This window comes from Cydia pomonella, chromosome 6 (genome assembly GCF_033807575.1).
Source record: "Cydia pomonella isolate Wapato2018A chromosome 6, ilCydPomo1, whole genome shotgun sequence".
Classification (NCBI taxonomy): Eukaryota; Metazoa; Arthropoda; class Insecta; order Lepidoptera; family Tortricidae; genus Cydia; species Cydia pomonella.
Genome location: NC_084708.1, coordinates 11,422,789 through 11,445,596, shown reverse-complemented (window position 1 = coordinate 11,445,596; position 22,808 = coordinate 11,422,789). Strand labels below are relative to the sequence as shown.

The 22,808-nt window shown below is 35.1% G+C and overlaps 1 protein-coding gene across 9 annotated transcripts in view; it reads right to left on the bottom strand.

Moving 5' to 3' along the window:
• Positions 1–21,558, bottom strand: part of LOC133518959 (myosin-IIIb-like) — a 53,507-nt gene extending 31,949 nt beyond the window's left edge. For 4 of the 9 annotated variants that reach the window (XM_061852761.1, XM_061852763.1, XM_061852764.1 and 1 more), the window contains exon 1: positions 21,348–21,556. The gene's annotated coding sequence lies outside the window, so the exon portion shown is untranslated. Of the gene's footprint in view, positions 1–21,347 lie in introns of all 9 variants that reach the window. The other 5 variants (XM_061852767.1, XM_061852768.1, XM_061852769.1 and 2 more) reach the window with 3 other exon arrangements.
• Positions 21,559–22,808: the final 1,250 nt, after the last annotated feature.

Sequence of the window (22,808 nt, the reverse complement as noted above, 5' to 3'; positions counted from 1 at the left end):
TAAGTGAGATAGTTAAACTGATATCCATAAGACTTGTATCTGCATACAATACACATGAAGCATATAGTGGTATAAATCTACTATTACGAATCGTGCGCCATTATGAAGAAAAGCTACAAGTTTCATATTTATGATACTTCATTCGACCTTTTATAGGCATCATTTACTGACACTAGTATTTATGGGCATATACTCGAATACAGAAAGTGTTGCAGTATCGCCGTAATGGATACCACTTGCGCGCGGTGAGATACATCTATTCTATTCTATCAACCATTAACTCTTTGTTGGCTAGAAAGGTAAAAGTACAGCTAAATTCACTGTATAATACAAAATTAGAAAATTTCTTGCTAGTTTCTCTGGAAGTAAAGCGATTTTTCAACTTTGAGAAGTCAATTTAAATATTATTTTGTCTTTGGCGAATCAAGCACCGAAGTAATTGCATTTGAATTGAAGATTCAATTCGTTCTGATTTAAATGGATTGCAAGATGCTCTTAGTGATATTTCTTGGAATATGATCTCGCCTTTAAGAGGGGGCTCCCGCAAAATTTAGTTTTTATTTTAATTTTTTACACGTTTTAACGGAGGACAAATGCAATGAAAACAATCATACGGAAACTAGACTATATTTTGGAGGGCAGACTCCAAGAAAAAACTTGAAAGATTAAAGTTGGCCGATAGTAAAATTACGAAACGATGTCAAATTTTTGTTTCTTTTCAGTTGTATATCGTTACCCTGCATTCTATAGCAGTATAGTTTTAATATTATAGCTGTGATTTAGCTGAGGGATTTGACCAGCTAAGTTTTAATCAGAAGAATACTTTCAGAGTTATTGAGGTAAAACGTCAAAATCCGCGCGATCGTCAAATCTTCCGTTGCAAGTTTCGCACGGCGCGTCGTATCTTTTGTTCCTTTCTAATTTCCTGGCTTTACGCGCCTTCTCAAGTCCGATTTTATAGGCCAACAATGGATTTAAGCGTGTTGGCACAACATGGTTGCCACGAAGCCTATGATCTGCACAATACAATCCTTTCAAAGCATTAGAGAGTGCTTGCTAATGCTTCTCCACGGTCGTTGGACGGATTATCTGTGACAGATGGTATATGAATACATACGCGAAACCACACAGGAATTAAAACCTGTAAAGTGCTGACTAAAGTTTTTGTACCGATTTCTTTGTTTGTAGGCGTTAACGACAAAAAATACCCTGCATCCACATTTCCTGCTCATTTGTTTTTCATAATTTTTCACTTGAGTGAACATTCCGGACTTACTAGCTCTGTTATTCAATATCTGTCCACTGCTGTTCACTGTACCGTCTACTTCCGAATATCATTATTATTTCAATTAAATGAAGATGATATTAAATTACGTTTATTATTATTATATTTATGTTTTTTGTCATATATTGTTGTATTGCCACTGTTTTATTTTTATTTTGAGTCATTTGCAGCTATAGCTTTCCTAACGAATATCTCAGAGATTAGAAATAGGTATCAATACATTTCTAAAATATAGTACTTACTTATACCAACGAAAACCATTTGTTAAACCTGGCTGTAGGGGAAATGGAGTTTATTGTAATAACATGCTTTTTAGCAGCTTTTGAGCATGTTTTGTGACATTAAATTGTTTAATAGTTTTTTCAAGTACCTTCTTTTTGCAGTCGGCTAAAGTAGACCACGGGCCAGGAGCATATTTCGTCAGTCATCGCCTCCCGGCTGATACTTTGTCAGATGATAGTTTAGTTGCTGTTTTAAACTAAAAAAACCGACAGTCGGTTCTATCGCGGTGAAATGACCGTCAGCTGTAAAGTAAACATGTAAAAAATATGCGCCTTACCACTTTATGTGCGGCAAAGTATCCGTAATGTGTCAATTGCGTAATCCGTTGATGACTTTTCAGGCGTTTACGCCTGATGAAATGCTACATGCAATGTTTCATGATTTGTTATTTCTATCATAAAAGGTATAGCGCTTATTTTTTACATGTTCATGTGACCAGCTGATGTTCTTACCACCGCGATATAACCGGCTAACGATATTTTTAACTAACAACAGCATCTGAACTATCATTTGACAACGTATCAAACGGGAGGCGATGAAATTTTTTTTATTTTACGTGTTTCGGTGGCTGCCATTCCTCAACCCACCAACGGAGCGGCAGCCGACGTCAACGAGGGTTCATCATGCCTAGCCGTTAACCACTACACGAGTTTTCAGCCGGGAGGCGATTGGTCATGGAAATTGTTCCTGGCTCGCGATCTAAAGATATTTGTTACAACCTGTAAAGCTTGTTTACGTTTTTGATTGATGACAGTACATGCGTTTTGTGCATTGTTGTCTAGGGACAACTGATCAACATTTGTGTTGCTATTGACATTTCTCATGCGCAAATAACGGAAGGTGGAGATAAGGAACGAAATCTCCGTGTACCAAAAAGTGTCATCAAAAACCTTTAAATAGGTGGCGCTACAATACCTAGAGTACTTTAACAAAAAATCAAATCATAGACAGCGCAATTCACTCCGTCAATAGCGCCTAGGTTCTTAGCTACTCTAGCCCTACTCTGGAGAGATTTGGAACTTTTATTTATAGCTGACAGCTGGACACTTTTGCAACAGTCCTACCATAAGAGATGCCACTCCTCTTAATTCCACACTCCATAGCGCAAATTTTAGACCTGTCAAAACATTTTTTAAAGCCGTATTAAGTGTCCGAATATAAATAAATAAATACTCATATCTCATTTTCTGACCTAAACGGGCTTGAGTAAATGGTTGTAGTTAATATACATACGGTGTGTGTAAAAGTATATTATGTGTAAATATAATTAGATGAAGACAGTTGAAAGTAAAGAAAACCCTGTAAGGGCTTTCAGGAGTATAAGCAAAACACATCTGAACCAAATAACATTTAATTGGACAGGATCGAAGAAATATCTACGTTCCACGTATTTCACAATAGGTAACTTAAAACCACCCCATCCATTACAACAATAAACCTAGGTACTTAATGTGTATTGCTTGCTGAATTTAACAAACCGAGGAAAAACCTGTGTTTACACAGTGTCAGAAGAGAGCGTTTAAAATCACATTGTCTCCGGCTCCTTGTTATAGCAAGTGACAAAAAGATTTCTTTTTGCGCTTAATAACCTCGGCGTGACTGCGGCGTAAACAGGCAGAACACCGAGCGTGGTGTCTTCAAAATAACCGTGAAGCTAAATTATTGTTACCATCACCATGGCGAGAAAGCAACACTTTCTATTCGCAATCAAGGGTAAATAATGGCTTTCAATTATCAATAACAATCGTGCAATAGCGAGATGGATCAATTTGCATTTCCGCACATTTGATCTGTCAACTTTTTTCTTCTGTCCTATCGTTAATACCTTGCGTAGGTAACTAGAGAACTTGAAGTGCATGATTATACTTTTTTCAAACGGGCAAGGGTAGCACTTTTTGAGTAACTGTATTAAAAATACATATCTCCGTGGCTTAGAATATATCATTATCAGGGACCGGAATTATTATGACATTTTGAACTGTCACAGGGAGTTCTCATTTATCGACTTCCAATACACAATAGGTATATCAATACAAAAAATATTAAACTTTTATGTGTCGTATAAAGGGTCGTGTACACATCTTTAAAACCATACCTCAAGACAAGTCTTTAGTCTATTCCCCAAAAACGCATTTGTGCATACACACAGTATCTCTTTGGAACTTTTCGATACTTTGTGTAATGATCACTTAAGATATATTGTATGAAATACATTGTTGCCAACCTTATTTTAAATGTCATCTCTGACAAATAAGTAAACCATAGACATGTTTTTTTTTTAATTTCATTCATTCATTTTCCCGCCCGTACCCTCCATTCTTTGCGACTTCTACATTGTATCGATATAGGTATATCGAAAGTCGATAAATGAGAAGTCCAACAACATGACAATTCAAAATGCCACGAGAATTCCGGCCTCTGCTCATTATGATAGACACAATTCACCAAAATATATTATGTTATAAAAGTAAAACGATATATTTTAATATGTTGATTTTTATATTGTACTACGGAACTCAATTGCAATAGATTTTGACTCTACTTATCAACCGAATCGATTCCGCTCGCGAAACACGAAAATCGAAATTTCGTTATCTGCTCTATTACTCTTGCATATTCGAGAGATAGAGACTAGACAGGTAGATAACGAAATTTAGATTTTCACGTTTCGCAGTAGACTGTAAATAAATCGCCTTGATGCATCAAAGTGATAGTGAAATCTTGCCAAAATACTGTTTAAGGCATAGTAATAATAAATAAGTTAATCTATGGTTCAAAATATGTGCTAGTGCTGCACTCTGGCGGCAGGACATTGCAGTAATACCCCCTATTTGCATCGACTTGATGGCGACAAAGTGTGATAACAGCACTATAAACGCGGGAGGAATTTCACGTTTAGTGGCACTTGTTCGCTTTATCGCGTACTAATTCGGTGAAAAGTTAGCTTAGATGAAAACAACTCATGTCGATTTAAAATATTCCCTTCGGTTGTGTTCAAATTTATCGCCACTCGTTGCGAATTTCCTATTTTTCGCACTTGTATTGTAATGTATGTACCATTTTCCCCGTACTGCGCGCAACTGCGCTCGCTAACTCCTTACTCACGGCACTACCAGAGTGTGATTTGTTTGCGGCAGGCATAGGAAGGCTGATATCTGAGTGGAAGGGAGTGCTTGAAAGGATGCAAGACAGATATTCGAAGATGTAAGTTAGTTTTTAATTAATAAATAAGTAGTTTTTAAGTTATGAATCTACGTAACGCTTTGGCGTAAGCTGTAATGTTATGTTATGATAACTTGATTCAATAAATAAATCGTACTGGAAATTACACTGGATTGTCTACCAATGTCCGAAATAGTTATTTATACAACAAGAGAGCAAAGTTTGATATTTCTTCGAGTGCTTATTTTGAGTCCCGTGCAAGCGAAAGATTCTATAATAGATTCACGAGCGTGGCGAGTGAATCTTATTTAGAATCTTGAGCGCAGTAAGGGACTCAAAAGCGCACGAGATGTAAATAACTTTGATCTCGTGTAGTACACAACATTTTTCACGACAGCAGTGTGAACATACCTATTTGAAAGGTAAAAATACAACCTGAAAAAATGTAATCCGTCTTCATCACTATTTCACTCATGTTTTCTTAAGGTACTTATTCTAACAATTAAGTTTAATTACCGCAATAAAACAAAACGAAATAAATTTCAATAAAATAATACGTAACGTATGAAGTAACGAACATCAATTGACAGTTCAATCGACAACTTTTTTGTAAATTAAATATTTTTTTTGTAAATTTGTTAAATATAGTAGATATCGTTAAAAGTAGAATTATTTACTTTGCGTAACAATTGCGTATTTTTTTTAAGTTAATTGTTTTGATTGTATAATGAAATACGTAAAATATGGTGTTTTTATTAAATTTTAAACTTTTATTTCATTAATTAATTATTACGATTGAGGAACGATGCGGTCTGACTTATTTCGGGGGTCTAATATAAACCGTCAATATACCGTTGAATTACGTATGCACTTATTTTCGTCTCTTTCTTTTTTCTAATGACGTGAAACGGACAAAGACAATAGAATCCAAATATTTCGAACTGACATTCGAACATAAAGGTCACTTGAATGTTATTTTGTCTCACTCAGTGAGCATTTTGCTCACTGTTTTTAAGCAAATTACCCTTGTTCCAGCTGCTGACGTGAAAATAAAATATTACAACCAAGAGCACAGCACAATTTAATAATTATACCTATTCTACCGAAGTATTTGGAATTATTAATCTTTTAACAATTAAATAAGTCACGTATGTGTCTTAAGATTAAGTTAAAATAAGGTACGGATTAAAACTATTAACATAAATGAGTAAATAAGCAAAAAGTAAAATTACCTCTTGTGTTTTTTTCGGCAAAAATACTTTACCATTTCAATGTGACTCACTGTTTTTAATATTATTTACTTCTATTTTTACATTTATATTTAAAAATGAATGGACTCTGTACTGAGATAGGTACATAAAATGATTAAATAAAAAAATATATAAATATAAAAAAAACGATCGGCTCACGAACGGGTAAATTCTCACCACTACATACTTTTTTGAACCCTGAGTGGAAACGTTTCTTTTCTTTTTCTGTCTTTGTGATGTTTACTACAATAATATTTCGCCATAATCTCATGAAAAAGTATGTTTGTGTTACAAAACTTGCATAACTGGGTAAACATTATGAATCAATCGACCGTTTACACACGTTTAAGCAAACAATGGTCCAATGATGCATAGATCCGCGCACGGGCGCAGCTAACGAATTACATAGGTTAGGGAGCTTTATTCAAAACTGCATTTTACTACTAATATAATACTAAATTAACAAGCACATCAGTGCGTGGCACTCACAGACCAGTGGTTGCGCTATAGAGAGAGCGAATGCATCAATAAGTTATCGATATCATTTTCTAGCATCAAGCGCGATTCAATGATTCACAATTAGGCGCATTCCAATAATAGGTACGTAGGACTTTTAAACTGTTTATAATGGTACGTGTTACAATGCCAAACAAAACTGGCAAACAATAGTTCGATCCTACGCAGATATTTGGGATTAGGTAGCGTCAGGTATGTTGTTGTTAGTACACTAAATATCCATAACAATAACATATGTGGCTTGTTTACATAAACATTATTTTTAATATTAGCACTAAACTTTATCTTTAACTGGGTGAAAGAGATATGTGCGCGTCTAAAAGACACTGAAATATATATACATATATATTTAAACTACCTGGGTGGCAAATAAGCATACGGCCCGCCTGATGGTAAGCAGTGTTTATAGCCTATGTACGCCTGCAACTCCAGAGGAGTTACATACGTGCTGCCTGACCTCTGGCAACCTTACTCAGCGGCAGGAACACAACACTATGAGTAGGATCTAGTGTTATATTTGACTGCGACTTATATTATATGTGAGATCAAAATTAAAATCAATACGATTTTTTAAATCTTAAATATCTACGTCTCAAGTACTAACTTGACCGTAGTTATGGTCTGAATCGAGTTCACTTTAAACCTGTTATAGTGTAGGTCATGCTGCCACATCCACATACTGCACCCAAAAAGGGACCGAAAGACAAATTTGCAATAATAGTTTTAAACTTACAGAAATGGCAAAGTAAAAGTCAACTTGTTTTAAAAATGTTTCCTTTAATGTAAGAGCCAATTAGTATTGTAAAACAATAAAGTTAACATATACTCGTAACTAAAACATCATGCGCTTTTTATAAAGTTTTAAGGTGCCGTAGATTCAGAGATGTTGTCTTGTAGTCACCCACAAATCCAATAATTATCCGTAAAAATAAAGATTCAAAATACAACGAAACAGCCCCTTTTTGTATATCGGCTAAGGGATAAGAGTAGATATTATTATAATAGTAAGAATGAACTACTAAGATAGTAACTGTAGAATTAAGTAAAAACATTATGAATGACGAAACACTTCTAAGTGGCACTGAAATGGTTTCCCTAATTACGCCTGAAAGGCACACGTGATGTCGTCAGCAATGTCACGAGCAAGGCTAATCCTTGGCCATCACCTTCGGATCCACGTGACTGCGTGAACGTTCGCTATGTATCCAACTTTTACTTATATTGCTTGTTTATATTCTACGTAATGTAATAAAACGCCAGGAGACTGTACCCTGCGAGATTGTTTTCTGTCCATGTTGGCATACTCGTAGTTGACCAGGATCAACTTTGCCAACTCTACGAAGACTAAAAAGGCGATCATGTGAACAAGATACATAAATAAAATTTGGGGACGATCTTACACATATCGACCTAGCCCCAAACTAAGCAAAGCGTGTATTATAGGTATTAGGTGATGATAAACATAAAATGTATACATATATGCATACAAACCACCCATGATACAGGAACAAATATCTGTGATCATCACACCAATAAATGCCATTACCGGGATTCAAACCTGGGACCATCGGCTTCATAAGCAGGGTCGCAGTCTCTACCCTACCCAGCTACCCACTAGGCTAGACCGGTTGTCTGATCTTCTTCCTCCTGCCCTTATCCCACGTTATGTGGGGTCGGCACAACATGTTCTTCTCTTCCATTCTCCTCTATCTTTCGCCACCTCAGCACACAACAATCCATCCACCGTTTTTTGGGTCTACCATCCGCTCTCCGTCCATCAACATTCATTCCTAACATTCTTTTTCCTAATTACTATTGTAAAATATGGCATATAAAAATAACAAAGATATCAATCAAACAAATAAAAGTAATAATAATATGTTCTATTAAAGTAAAAGTCAATTTAATTAAAAAATCTCTAGATAATTACAATATTTTACTATAGTATTATGTACATTATCAAATACCGTGACATATTGCACACAAACACGCAGACATTGGGCTATAATACAGGTATTAGGTACTTGGTATTTCTATTAATAGGTAAATTAATTCAAAATTTTATTTAGATATTACTTGGACGAATGACCAGTTACGACACAATTCCTTAACTTTACAATGACGAGATAAGGTTGACCAATGCACAATGATCATGCAGTTAACCAAATTCTTCGAAGAATATGACATAAATTAGCTACTTATTGGTGTACGAACTATTACTACATAATCGTAACTTTGTCGTAACAATAATGTGCATGATGTGTATAGTGAAATGGAATCGACATAATATTACACGAATGTACAGTACCTATATAAATTAGATAATAATTTTGTATTGTAATGAATAGGATGTGATTTGTGATCATGCGACTATTTAGCTCTTATATACATTACATACATCAAAATACTTATTCTTCGCGAAATAACCGTGTCAAGTTTTAACATACAATACAAGCAGAGTTATGATTAATACACGAAAGTTATTTTAAGAACTTTCGGAGTTTAACACTAACATGAGTAACGTTACCATTGTAATGTTAATTTTCATTGCCGTGCCGCGTAAATCTACGCATATTCTGCATCAATGACATTTCATACTCATGCCGCGAACAACCTGGTTATTGTTTTGCTTTGGTCGTATTCAGTGCATGTATGCCACTCAACCATTGAGTGTTGCAAAACCTAACATGGTAAAATGCTAATAACCACGAACGGCGGAGGCTGCGCTATAAATATTCACATTCAGTTGAATATTGATGATCAACAATATTATGATAAGATTTAGATACGTATTGACTATACGAAAAAATACATTGCATACTATTCTACTATGAACACTGCTATTACTACGGGAGGTTTCAGACGAGCGGTTGAATACGAGCGTATGCGTACGCGTGTGTAAGGTCGTATAGACCAAATGCTGGGGAAATAAACGCGCGTGTTGGTTTGTAAAAACTAAATGTAAGGAAATAACGCGTGTGTAAGCTCATTCCGCCGAAACGACCGTATGTGAAGAAAAATGTACTAGTCCAAAACCACACAAGTTTAGTAAAACTTCAGTTTATTTAGTATAAAATGATTGGTGTGATAACTAATGTGGTCCTGGTCAGTAATTTCCGTGTATTATGCACGAATAGTACATAGTAGAAATATTATTAAGTAAACTCATACGTAATGTAAACCGCAAGAGAATTGCGGTCACATAGTTGTCAATTACGCGGGGTGCCGACCTGCCGTGCCGGCGCGGCGCTCATTAACTTATCTGTATCAGTCAATTTGTCGGTCATTGTGTTGTATAAGGTATCTGTGGCGAGTATGGCCAGGCCGAAAATATGGTCCACTCGTCATCATATATTATATAGTATATATGTATTAACCTACTGCACCTACATGGTCCGAAATATGGCTGCTATCCTTTGTATATATCTTGTTTCTTAACTATTAGTTCGTAAATTCAGTTTTAAATGATAAGCCTAAAGTAAGTTGTAAAACAAAATGAAGCTACAATTTTTAACTTTCTCAGAAGTTTTAAGTACAGTCGACATCAAAAATATGTTTAATTTTTTCGGCTTATTAGTTATTACAAAGGAGTAAAGTGCAAAAGTGTAAACATATATTTGACGTCGACTGTACCTTGACACGTAAGGCAGTGAGCGATACCACACCACAATGTGGCCACAATGTTGTGTTTGGAAGGTAACTAATTAACATTTTTTTTTACTACAATAAGTAGTTCTGACCATGTAAGTAAGCAATATTTATATTACATCTAAGATTTTTCAGTTTAACATAAACACAAGGTCGTATGGATTAGGTTCTTGTGAACCAAATAAACCATTAACCCCACGTGATACAATGGGTTATAGGCCATCTCCAATTAGAAATCATGACGAAGTAGAATGATAGCGACCTAGAAATGCGAAGCGACGCTAATTATTGACCATCGATTTGACATTTCGATGGCTTATTTGCTGTAATGGAACTGTAACTTGTTGGTCAATTATAATAAAAAAAATAAACGGTCAAATTGGATTGTTGGTGTAACATGAAAAACAGTGCAATGATGGATAGGTATAAGTTTAGACACGCTTCTATTGCGAAGGCGTTAGAGTCGTGTTCAGATATTTGTGAGAAAACGGTTTCCATTAACTAAATCTTAACTTATCAGTTTGATTTTGATGTCGAGCGCTTCAGCATAATATCTACTAGGTTTATAGGTTTCGCTTATTTGAAAAAAAAAATATTAGTTCCGTTTTACAAATAAAAAAAAAGGAAAACCTATAAACCTAGTTTTTCATTGTGTCAATAACATACCTACTAAAAATCATGGGGAATAGAAAATATTTAGAAGTGGAAATACGTTTTCTCTTGTTGTATGGACGATCACATGCTATATTTCCCTCTTAATAATTTCCTTCTTCATACAACTTTACATACCTCGTTTAGTTTATTTATGTTTTATCCCTTTCTTAAAAACACAAATCAAAATAACAGATAAAGCTAAAATACTTAGTTCTATTAATTAGCTTATCGAGCAGGCTTGGATTTAAAGACCTATTAGGGCCCGTAGGCGCTTGATACGGCACTTAGAATTTAGTGGTCTATTCACATCACAAACAATTACTATGTTGCCTGCAATAAGCGGTACGAGTACATTGTCAATATTATCTTTAAAAACACGTGTCTATTGTTCAAAAGTAATTTAAAAGGAAAATTGCAAATATACGATTTAATTTTATTACTGCTAATGGGTTACAAATGGTCAGTTAGCAGTGTGGCCGATATTCCGTCAAAGTGAACAGTATAGAATTTTTTCAACTTGCCGAAAAGCGTCAACTTTCGGCTCGCTGCGCTAAACGAAGTTGCCACTTTCCAGCTCCGTCGAATAGAAAAATAGAATACAAAATACAAACCTCGGCCAGTATGTAACTGTCAGTCGAGGCGAAGCCGACATTTCTTACTTCACTGCCCATGTATAGGTATAATAATATTTAATATAAAAAAAAATATTTCTATCTATTTTCCTACGTACAATTATCAGATTATCATATTGGCGAACATTTAAAAAACATGAAGTGAAACTTTATATAATGTGTTATAGTTAATTAGTTAAAACTTTCGAAAAATAAATAGAAAATCAAGCCGTCATAATAGTAATTTGAATCAAATATTAGCGTGTTTAAGATCATTAATTAAGTCTCAGTTAAGGCCTGGCCATATAGCTGGTGGAGCGATGCAAAATAATAGTACTTCTGTATACTTATCATTATCACACAATTCGCTCTGAACTTATATTTGCTACATAAATCACCGCGCTTCTTCATGTTGTGATTACTGATGCGTTAGTGTCTCAGAAAATACTGTCATACTAGAGTCAGACCAAGTCAAGTCTGCAACAATATTGACAGCACACGCAGTGCAAGTGTTATTTTAAACGTCAAACTTCTATGAAATTATGACGTGTGCTATCAAAATCGTTGTAGACTTATCTTGGTCTAACTCCATCATATTGTGGCTTATACTCTTTACGCTCGTAGTTGTCGATGACAAAAAAAAATGGTCTAGTAACTGTACAGTCACTGTCAACTATAAATTGCTGGTACCATGTTTAAATGGAAGAACGTGCCAAAGTGTAAAACAAATATCTTCATCTTCGACCTTGTATAATAAAACATTATTAGAAAGGAAAATAGGAAGGTGAAAATGATATTCTAATCCTATTTATATATGCGTGTAAAGGTATTGCGAATAAGTCTAGTGTAACCTGTGTGACTGAGCCTTAACTTAGCCGCGCGTGAGTTTCAAACTGATTCGAGGCGTCATGATTGACGCAGAATCCGAGCCAAATGCATAGATCATTACGCATGTGTAACAGTCACGAATAAGTATAGTAAACATTAGCCTTAATTTTGGCCAACCATATGCTTTCGGCCTTTTTGTTGCTTCAATAATGCGATCGAGAGATCTTCTCACGATTTCGCAACCATCAATAGGCCCTTGCTGTTTGAAGACAGTCGGAACTTTCGAAATTTGAAGAGGCAGCACGTTAAAGTGTCCTAAAGTTATTTGATGATACGCATCGACCCATGATCAAATAACTTTAGCACACTATAAAGTACTGATCAAGACTTGGCCTTTACAACAATTGCGGTAAGCATGTTATGTTTATAATTTCAATTGAATCTACAGAGCGTTCTGACTAATTTAAAGTCAATGAAAAGTCTTTAACTAATTTAAAAAATGTTATTATTAAGTATACCTAATTAATTTTATTACAAAGGGGCTTCCACTTGTTTTACAGATTTGAGCTATGGCGAATCGAGTCCTAGTAGGGGTCATTCATTAATTATGTCACGTGGATTTCAAGGTTTTTTTACTGTTTCCCCCATCCCCTCCTTGTCACACTTGATCACATTTGGTAAATCCCTCCCCCTGGTGTGACGTCACATTTTTCGAATTAATCTGAAAATTTTCAATATTAGTAATTTTATAACACAAAACCGATTAGGAAAGAAAACTAAACATATAAGTACTTATATAAACTTATCGTTTCAAAAACTCGTTATTCATATTTACAACTAAAAAAATGAAAAGAAAATTCAGTAACTGATGATGTTAAAGTGATATCACAAAGTTTGTCAAAACATGACAGATTTTCTTGACCCCCTCTCTCCCCCTAAACGTGATATGTAATTAATGGATGACCCCCTATGTGTAAGAATTTGACAAGTTACTAGGAATTACGGAAAGACAAGTGGTGCGCTTTCGTGAACGGCAATATCTTGTCTTCGTGACTAACTGACTGACAGCTAGCAATAAAATTGTTCCAACGGTATCGGTTAGAAGTACCTAATCAAAATGGGTGCATGTAACTCAGATTTGGTAATAAAGACGAATAGCATTGGCCACAGTGAAATCACTGTACTAACGGGGTCGATATCATGCAATTGTGAGCGCATCGGGCATTGTCCGCCGATTGCTTTATGTTCCTATAAGCCACTGAGCGCAGGGGAGTTGAACACGTGAAGCAAACCAATGTTAAAATTATGATCACTAGATTGAAGCCACTCGAAAATGCCTTTGCTTTCTTAAGGTCCATTTATACGTACTAAAATTCTCGTACGAATTTCGGCGAATTTCAAACACTTGTACGTATCATATACTTAAGCAAGTAAACATGCCTTTGTATTGGATCGCTTGAGGCAAGTGCCCTGTAAGTGAAGAGAATAACAGCCCTGATCTGATTGACGGCCTCCGTGACGTATCGACATCGGACCACTTTCTGATCACCAGAGTGGTGTTTTTTAATTCAAAAACTTTTGTCTATTATTTTCTTTATCCGAGTACGGGAAGGGTTGTACTCGTATTGTAATTTAAGCAGTCAATATATGCGCAGTATTATGTTTTGTCTCCTCCGTAATGTAGCTTAAAAACTACTTAGTCGATTTTGATGACCTAATTTTGATTAATTGATGGTTCAAGATATATTTAAACTAGCCTGATACAAAAAAAAATGCGCTATATATAATTATATAATTTTTATGCTAATGACTTATGATAAACTTATTAGTACGACTTCTGATTTGGGATTCGCATTCCTTACCGCTTACTGAGGTTCAAATAAATACTGGCGATACAATATCACGTCAATAAAATCCAAGACCCAAATAAAAATATCACTAACATATTATAAAACAAAGTCCCCCGCCGCGTCTGTCTGTTTGTGTGTTCAAAACGGATTTTCATGCGGTTTTCAGCTATCAATAGAGTGATTCTTGAGGATGGTTTAGGTGTATTATTTAGTCATTAAATGTATGCATATGCACTTCACAGTTACCTACATCGAAGCAAACGCATCAAACAGCAAAATGTCGCTACTTCACAATTAGATGCGGAAGAGTGTCGCAGCGCGGCCGCGCGCGACTAATGCTCACCTACAAAATTCACAAATCCACGTGCCGGCATTCAATTATTTACATTCTACTTCGTATTACATGAGTCATTTCGTTCTACTTTACACAGATGTCCACACAAATGTTGAAGATTTAATTTTGAACGGTCAAAACGAATTCTTAATTTTCAGTTTGAAAAAAATTGGAATTAAAGGCACTATCCTTTGTCGGTACAGGGGTTTGGTGGTCATGCAAAATTGTCTCCCAATGCTGTGGCTACATGTTGTACAGGCTTCCAGAACTGGTACGGAGATGATGATGGTGATGAACCATGAGGTTGATGCCCAAACGAATTATGATAATAATGATTGGAATATAGAAGTCAAGTCGAACAGAGTCGAGTCGAAGTCATGGTAGAAATATAGAAAATAGGGCACCAAGACTAACGATACACCGGTACAGTATACGGATAGAATAATCGATTTTACACGACCTCTAATCTTAGCTATCAATTTTACCGGCATAATTTTCTTCCGACACGTTTTTACCAACAATATTATACGAAACCTACTTCAGTCCATAGAAATTGCTGAGAAAAGTACGACACGCTTGTACAAAATGCTCCCACAGTAAGATAATGTGAAATACCTATGCGGCTAAAAAATAAAGGTTCCATTGTGTTTAATTCGAGATCGGTGATCACTTGATCAGCCGCGTAATTGTGCAAGATAACAACAGTACGTACACCGGTTTACCGGTATATATGTGGCATTTATAAGACTAGATTCTGGCTCTTGTAAGACAGAGACAGCCAAACTCAGTTATTTGTTACCAATGTTTTGTTCTAGAGAATTAATAACGGCGCTAGCACTTGGTTAATTATTTTGCTCACGCCACTATACAATAAATAATACTTTATGATACAACACGATGTATATCACAATAAAATACTGCTGAAGACTGACAATAACTGTCTTAAGTATCGGCCACACTGCTGCTCAAAATACGCTGACGGTACGTACGGTGCAGTACGGAATTGCATTGATATTCCGTAAACATCACGACTTTACCGCATGCTCTCCACATCGCTACTCAAAATACGCTGAGGCATCGTATACGCCGTGACGTGACGTGCCTCAATGGGTGTGCGTATTTTGAGCAGTGGTGTGGAGAGCATGCAGTAAAGTCGTGACGTTTACAGCACGACACTGCGATTCCGCACCGTCACCGTATTATGAGCAGCGGTGAGGCCGATCTTGAATCTATAATCTTGAACTGTAAAGTCAGTTAGAGGGGGTATATTTGTTATAAACTAATTCATTACTTTACTAGTGTAATTATTAGTAAATACTACTTATTTTTTTAGTACCTGCTTGACCCGTTTGTCCTCTGGTCGTCCGTTCGTGCCAGACATTTTATTAAATACTCTTTTATTATGCATTGAATTAATATAATTATGTTTGTACCTAACCTTACACAAATAGCAAGAATGTTCTAGCGTAACGTCGATTCTGCTAGTAAATTTTTTAATGAATACTCGTAAGTTCTTAAATGCTTGATATAGTCCTACAAAAAAAAATAGAACTAAAGGCGAAACAAAGACAACAAATGTGAAGGATGCCCTTATGCCTCAGACAGAAGGAGATGGATGTATAAATATCTGCATTATGTGCTGCCTGTTGAAACTCAGTAGCGCGCTCAATAAGTTTTTACAATTTCTTGTCGGACTGTAGACTACATTATTTAACAGATTTCCAGAAAAAAGGAGGTTTTTACGTCAAAACACCGCAGTCTCATTTTTTAGTTTATTACGTGTTACCTACGTAATCTATGTAAGTGCTTACTGTACAGCGAGCTGCAAAATTAAATTCATTTATAAGTGTAGACTTTACTGAAAAACTACTAATCGATTACCAATTAAGACAGTAAAACTACAAATATTATTGTTCTATAAAAACAAATCGTTTAATCAGAACAATACGCAAGACTTATCCCAAAGCCTAAAAAACTAGTTCAGGTATTCTTTTTGGCTATTCCACGCTCGCTCTAAAATAAATTAACGAAAACGTTGTCATTACTGAAGTCCATGAATATATTTCATTTGCGCACATCAGGCATGGAATTTCAAACGACGTCGTTGCACTCCGCTGCTGCTCCTATAACGGCAATTATCTTTACGCAATATGTGCACCGAGCGATGCACTCAGCCACCATGCTGTGCTCGCGCATGTTGATGCACATACGTCGTTTGTAATTAGTACATCATGCTTTAACTAGCCACAAGGTCAGGAATCATTCTACTTATAACCTGAGTGAGTTATTATCAGGACAACAAATTTGGAAATCTCATTTAATTGTGTAACACATCGTATGAGAACAAATATTATTTTAATATAAGTTATTGCACTTTACATTAGGAGGGCAGCTTTTCCCAAGTTGGTTCCAATGTTAAAATAATGGTTGCTATGTTGTCAAAGGCGCCCAAATAACAAATGCCGATGTCAACAATAAATAAAGTTAATTAAAGTTAAAGGGTCTAGCAGGCTAAGCGAACTAGAGGTGCCCCCAACGACGGATTTGGTCATTCTTTCAGGTGGTGTACTGACAAGTCCTAAGAACACTCTATGCTTAATATCAGTCCTCGATCTTCTTTTGTTTTCGAGTTATTCAGGATAATGTAAAATAATCAGCGTATCATTGAAAGTGGCATATTTTGTAAACTGTTCAAGTTAGATTAACGAAACAAAATTATATTTGACAATATAATTATATAATTATATGCGAATATAAGTTGTTTATCTTAGTGTAATTTCATAAGTTATAAGTGTTCTTACTTATTGCTCATATCTATTTCTTGGTCTCTCTTTTTATTCATTGTAACCTTGATATATTTCATATTGTAATATCTTGTGTCACATGTGCTTTTGTATCTAGTGTGTACTTTGTAATTATATATACAGTTTCTATTTGTGAGTTCCTGTAATTGGCTCTGTACTACTATCAAAAAAGTTTAATGTATTTTTTAAAGCTGTTGGAATTCCTTGTATAAATAAATAAATAAATAAATAAATAATGAAATAGGCTACAAAATACACATTTTTAACTCACGTCATGTACTTATACTTCATTGTGTAAAAAAACATTTTATTTTTCTTCAGATTTATTTTTTTACTTTTCGCGGAGGTACACCTCTAGAAAAAATATGCATGGATAGCCACTAGTACCCGCTACATACACATATAAAAATATTTGCGTAAACCTTCGTGCGTCATGTCAAAAAAAATATCGAATAAGTAGTTAGGAGCATATGTAAACAAAGTACTAGTGCAGGGTGTAGATAAATTAGTATGTAGGTGTTAAATTTTTTCTTATAAACCTATTTATAATGCACCGACGATGACATGTCAACGTTGATAACATTTGACACAGATTCTAGCTGCATATGTTTTATTTGAATTTTGTGTTAGAAAATGGATAACACTAAGTGTAAGTCTTGTGAAAAAACATTAAAAAATATTGATGGGATTCTAGATGATGGTAGATGGGATTAAGCCCGCGACCTCCGGATTGCAAGTCGCACGGTCCTACCGCTAGGCCACCTGCGCTTCCAAAAATTAACAACTATATTTTTATTAATTACGTTTATTATTCATGGTAGGCTGTCAATTATTTTCAAATTTGCAATATTAGGTACGTTTTAGTAGAAAATCCGGAGTAAGACAATGTTTTAGTTTAACTTAAGATACGTTATGTGCAACAACAAGTATGACGAAAATGAATGGAATGCGAAAATTAATAAAAAATAACAGATTTCTTCGTGGGTATAGAAATAAATATGGGAGTATATTTTTTGCTCCTTATGTATGAGTATAACCTATCTTATATTACACAGGGTGGAAAAACTAATGGGCCCTGATGGGAAAGTGCCTTAAAACCTTAAGTTAGCTTTTTTGACAAATATATTGTGGATGCATTGATTATTACACTTCAGCTTATTCGGAAAAAATACTAAAGCAACTTTTCAGTATAGTTGGAATGTTTCAGGTGCCCGAATGTTGCCTACTTAATAGCTCTTCCTAGAATTCGGATATCATAACTACATACAGTACATATAGTTACGTTACGACTAAAAACATGAGATAGATGAGACGCTGTCTGTATATAATATACACCAGTATATGCAATCTAAGAGTTTTTTTTCCTTATAGACCAGTGGGGATATTTTTATCGACGCGAAACTTTTTAGGTCTTTGTATTGAGGGGTGGCCGGCTTGGACGACCTGCTCTATATATTTTTTTTATTGGGTTCAAATGTTTTCCTAATCAGAACACGATACAGAATATGCCCTACAATTTTTGTTACATTCTGTATAGACAGCGTAATTAAACACCTACTAATTAAAATGATTCCATCAATTCAGGCGCGTGTGATAGGTAGGTATGTACAACTTTGTGAAACTGATGACTGATGTTTGATTTTTAGTACATACCCAATGGGTAAATCTTTCGAAGATTAATTAACACCTAACTTCCTTCCTAATATCTATAGATGTTATTTTTCTAATAAATAATGTTGGTATGAAATTAAATATGAGAAAATAAATCACCACACCTTCTAAAACAAAGCCCTCCTCCGCGTCTGTCTGTCTGTAATTCTGTATGTTCGTGATAAACTCAAAAACTACTGAACGGATTTTCATGCGGTTTTCACCACTGACATAAATGTACTAGACAGGCTATTGAGAACAAATTGTGTCCGCTATTTTCGACGTATGAAGTCTGTCACTAAGCTAAAGAATAAGCATAGCTGTGTAGCTAGCCAGAGGCGAAACTCTTATGACAACTGTTCATTTTCTGCCTACGTACGCACTGTAAAGAATCTAGATAAAATGTATTTATTTCCTTACAAGTGTATTGAAATTGTTTTACATATGTGACACGGACGACATTAAAATTTATAAAAATAGCCATAAAATCCTTTACAGTACATATGGGGCTACTTTATAGCACTAGTGCGAGAAGTAGCATATTACGTTACTGTGTCGAACATTTAAAGGGCCATATGTACTGTAAAACGTTGTACGATACATGTGCGAATAGGTAATTCGCAACTCGTGTCGATTTAAAACACTCCCTTCGGTCGTGTTTTAATTTATCGCCACTCGTTTCGAATTTCCTATTTTTCGCACTTGTATCGTAATGTACTATTCTATTTGACTCTCGTACTCGTAGCAATTTTCATCATATCGCGCTTATAGCATAATATACCCTTTAAATATAAGAAAAACACTACAAAAAATTACGAGATAAAGAGTAATATATCATTATTGTGTATATATTCTGCAAACAATAAGGTAGGTAATCATTAGTACCTAGTGTACCTACGTGTTACATCTGCGAAATGTAATCTATGCGCCAAAGAAAATGGCGTACCACCGCGAGTGTTTAAAGTGACGTTTCAAAATAATCTAAATGAGTTTAAAACAAGAGTTTTTTCGCAGTGGATTGTTAATATATTGCTTTTATTATTTTTCTTGATATTATTAGAATACATTTTCATAACGCACAACGACATTGTAAATTTTTAATATATATTTTTTTAATTTTCGTCACATCGTGGCATCTCGCGAGGAGACGTACTAAACGCACTTCATTGAGGTGCGGAAACATTTTGTTATAGATGCCAACTCTAGTTCTATCCCTCAATGGTTTTCACCTATAAATTACGCTTTACTATACCCCGATCGGCGAAACATGGGTCCTGTGACACTACGAATGACATTTCTTGTAGTGATGTCAAAGTATCGATAATTTTACTTTTTTTATTGCAATGGTTGTATTGTAGTACTTATAAAGAGCCAAGTCAGTTAAAATATTCTATTAGCAAACTTATGTTAAATTTATTGGTGAATGAGCAAAACAAACAGCTCATGTCACTCATTTGGGCTACACTGACGTCATCTGTCACTCCATAAATATAGTTAGTGCTGCTAGAAATTATGAAGCATAATATCTCGGCTCAAAATATTTATTTTATTTATTTACTGTCTCAACACGAATATTAATTTGATTTAATAATATTGAAAAAATACTTTATATTCATCTACTCATTTCTTTTATCGAAATTATTTTATCGATACACCACTTCTCTAGTCGATACTGATCTACGAAGTTCATATCGGATTACTTCAATAAATTAAAAAAAAAAAACTACATCACATGCTATTTATATTTATGTTGTGTAAACAAATTTAAAGCGTAGGTATACAAATATTGGTGTGAGAAGATTATAATATCAAAAATGGATTTTTGAAACGTCAATGGAAGTATGACAGGACCCATCTTTCGCCGATTGGGGTATAACTGTGCGACGCCGGGGTAGGTCGCTAGTTATTACTAGTAGTATGAAGACAGAAACAAATATATTTATATTTTATAGTTATTTGTAGAAATACGAACGTGGGTAGCTATGAATTATTTATCCCAAGTTAACAGCGTTTAAATGCAAATTCAGGGAAATCGCTTAGGGCACCGGCACTTGGCCCTTGCAGCCCAAGAAAGCCTGTTTCAAACCGGTGCAATAAACTCTCTGCTCCATTATGCTCTCGTGTTTCTTCGCAAAACACTCCTACAACCATGACTAATATAAGCCATAAATCTGCCGCCATGAATTTTATCCAGCACTTTAACGAAGCAATAGATATTACCCACAATACTGTAGGTATATGGGTTCTAGATAACGGCTGTAACTATATAGGTCATGCAGTTTGAAATAGGCTTTTAAGAGTACATAATGCGAAAAATCTGTTTGTTTTAATTCGAGGGGAAATTCGTTTTCCCTTGTTTTGACGCAAAAATCAAAAAAAGGAGGTCTTCATTGTAAACAAGGCTCAGTATTCTGATAGCGTATTGTATGAACATAAAACCTACTTATTTAATAATAAAAGTGCATCAACTTACCCGCCAATGCTAAAAAGCCGTAACACAGTTTTCGTAAATTAAAACCCGCAAACAGAACCAAACGTCTTTCGAAATTACACAAAATCACAATTTTTTCAATGATGTCCAACTTTTTTTTCGTTTATTTTTATTACACGTTGTTGTGTTTAATGTTTTGCCGACATGGCGCGCGGAGCGAGCGTACGACGCGATCGGAGGCACATGTGAAATCAGCTGTGGCCGCCGTCGACTAACGGTGCGCCCCTCCCCGCGCAGATAACTTGAGATAAGATACGGTTCTGTTCCAATAGGTGCGACGATGACATTGACTTGAACCTAAAACCAATTTCGTGACCTGGACAATGTTCCTATGTTGAACGGCTTTCAATATATCTACTAACTTAGGTTCAGTTAAATAATATAATTTTTAACAAAATAAAACTATTTCAAATAGCACGTCAAACATGCTTTTATTGTATGGTTTATAACAACAATTCCACTTTGCCAAACGCACGCAAGATGCACGTCACATTTAAATCACTATGGATAGGCCTATATTTGATTAGTTCTATTGACTTGTCCGGGATCCCGTCATCAGATCCTGAGGTGATGACAATGAGAATTTACTAAATCGGTCCAGCCACTCCAGGTCGTTTTCGTAAAATCGGAAAACACATATAAAAAAAGGAAAAAATGGGTACTAAGTACAATCAATCTTGAGTATCTAGCGCATCATGTATGTGACATTATTACGAAATAAATTGACTTACATTTCAGTACGCTGATATCTAAAGATATTCTTTTGATAAAATACTCAATAGAGTTTACATACAATCAATTGAAGATGTTTAATTTAACGAAGGTTTAAAACGTTCTAACTTATAGGGTACATTAAAACTTATTTTTACGCGATTAAGTCCTGTTGTAGCGAATAATAATGAGTAAAAATCGTAAAGGCTAAATCCATTTTGAAGAAGGAAACTTGAAACTGGCGACATAAAGAGGGCTTCTGTCTGGCTTTGGGGGTTAAAATTATATGTACGTATATACCTACACAGTCCGTACCTATACGTACTATATGCAGAGACATTGTAACGTATAACAGTTTTGAATGATTCACGGTTAGTTTCACTATAGCTATACTTATATTGACCGGGATATGGACCATGATTACCTTTTTTATTGTTACCCGTGAACAAGATCGAAATATCGGGAGCTCGAAAACAATACAAAAAGTAATCACGGTCTATATCCCAGTCAATATAAGTCTATTGTACCGTATTATAATATATGTATAATATAAAAAAAATAAACATACTTTTCCTTTTTTCTACTAAACAATACTTTAATTATGCAACTATGAGTAAGGATATGACAGCAACTCCAATAAACACCCGTATAAAATCATCAACTGTTTCAGAAGTAATGCAAGTCTTTTCTATTGATTTTGTTTTCTGGGATGGACGCATATGTAAATTATGT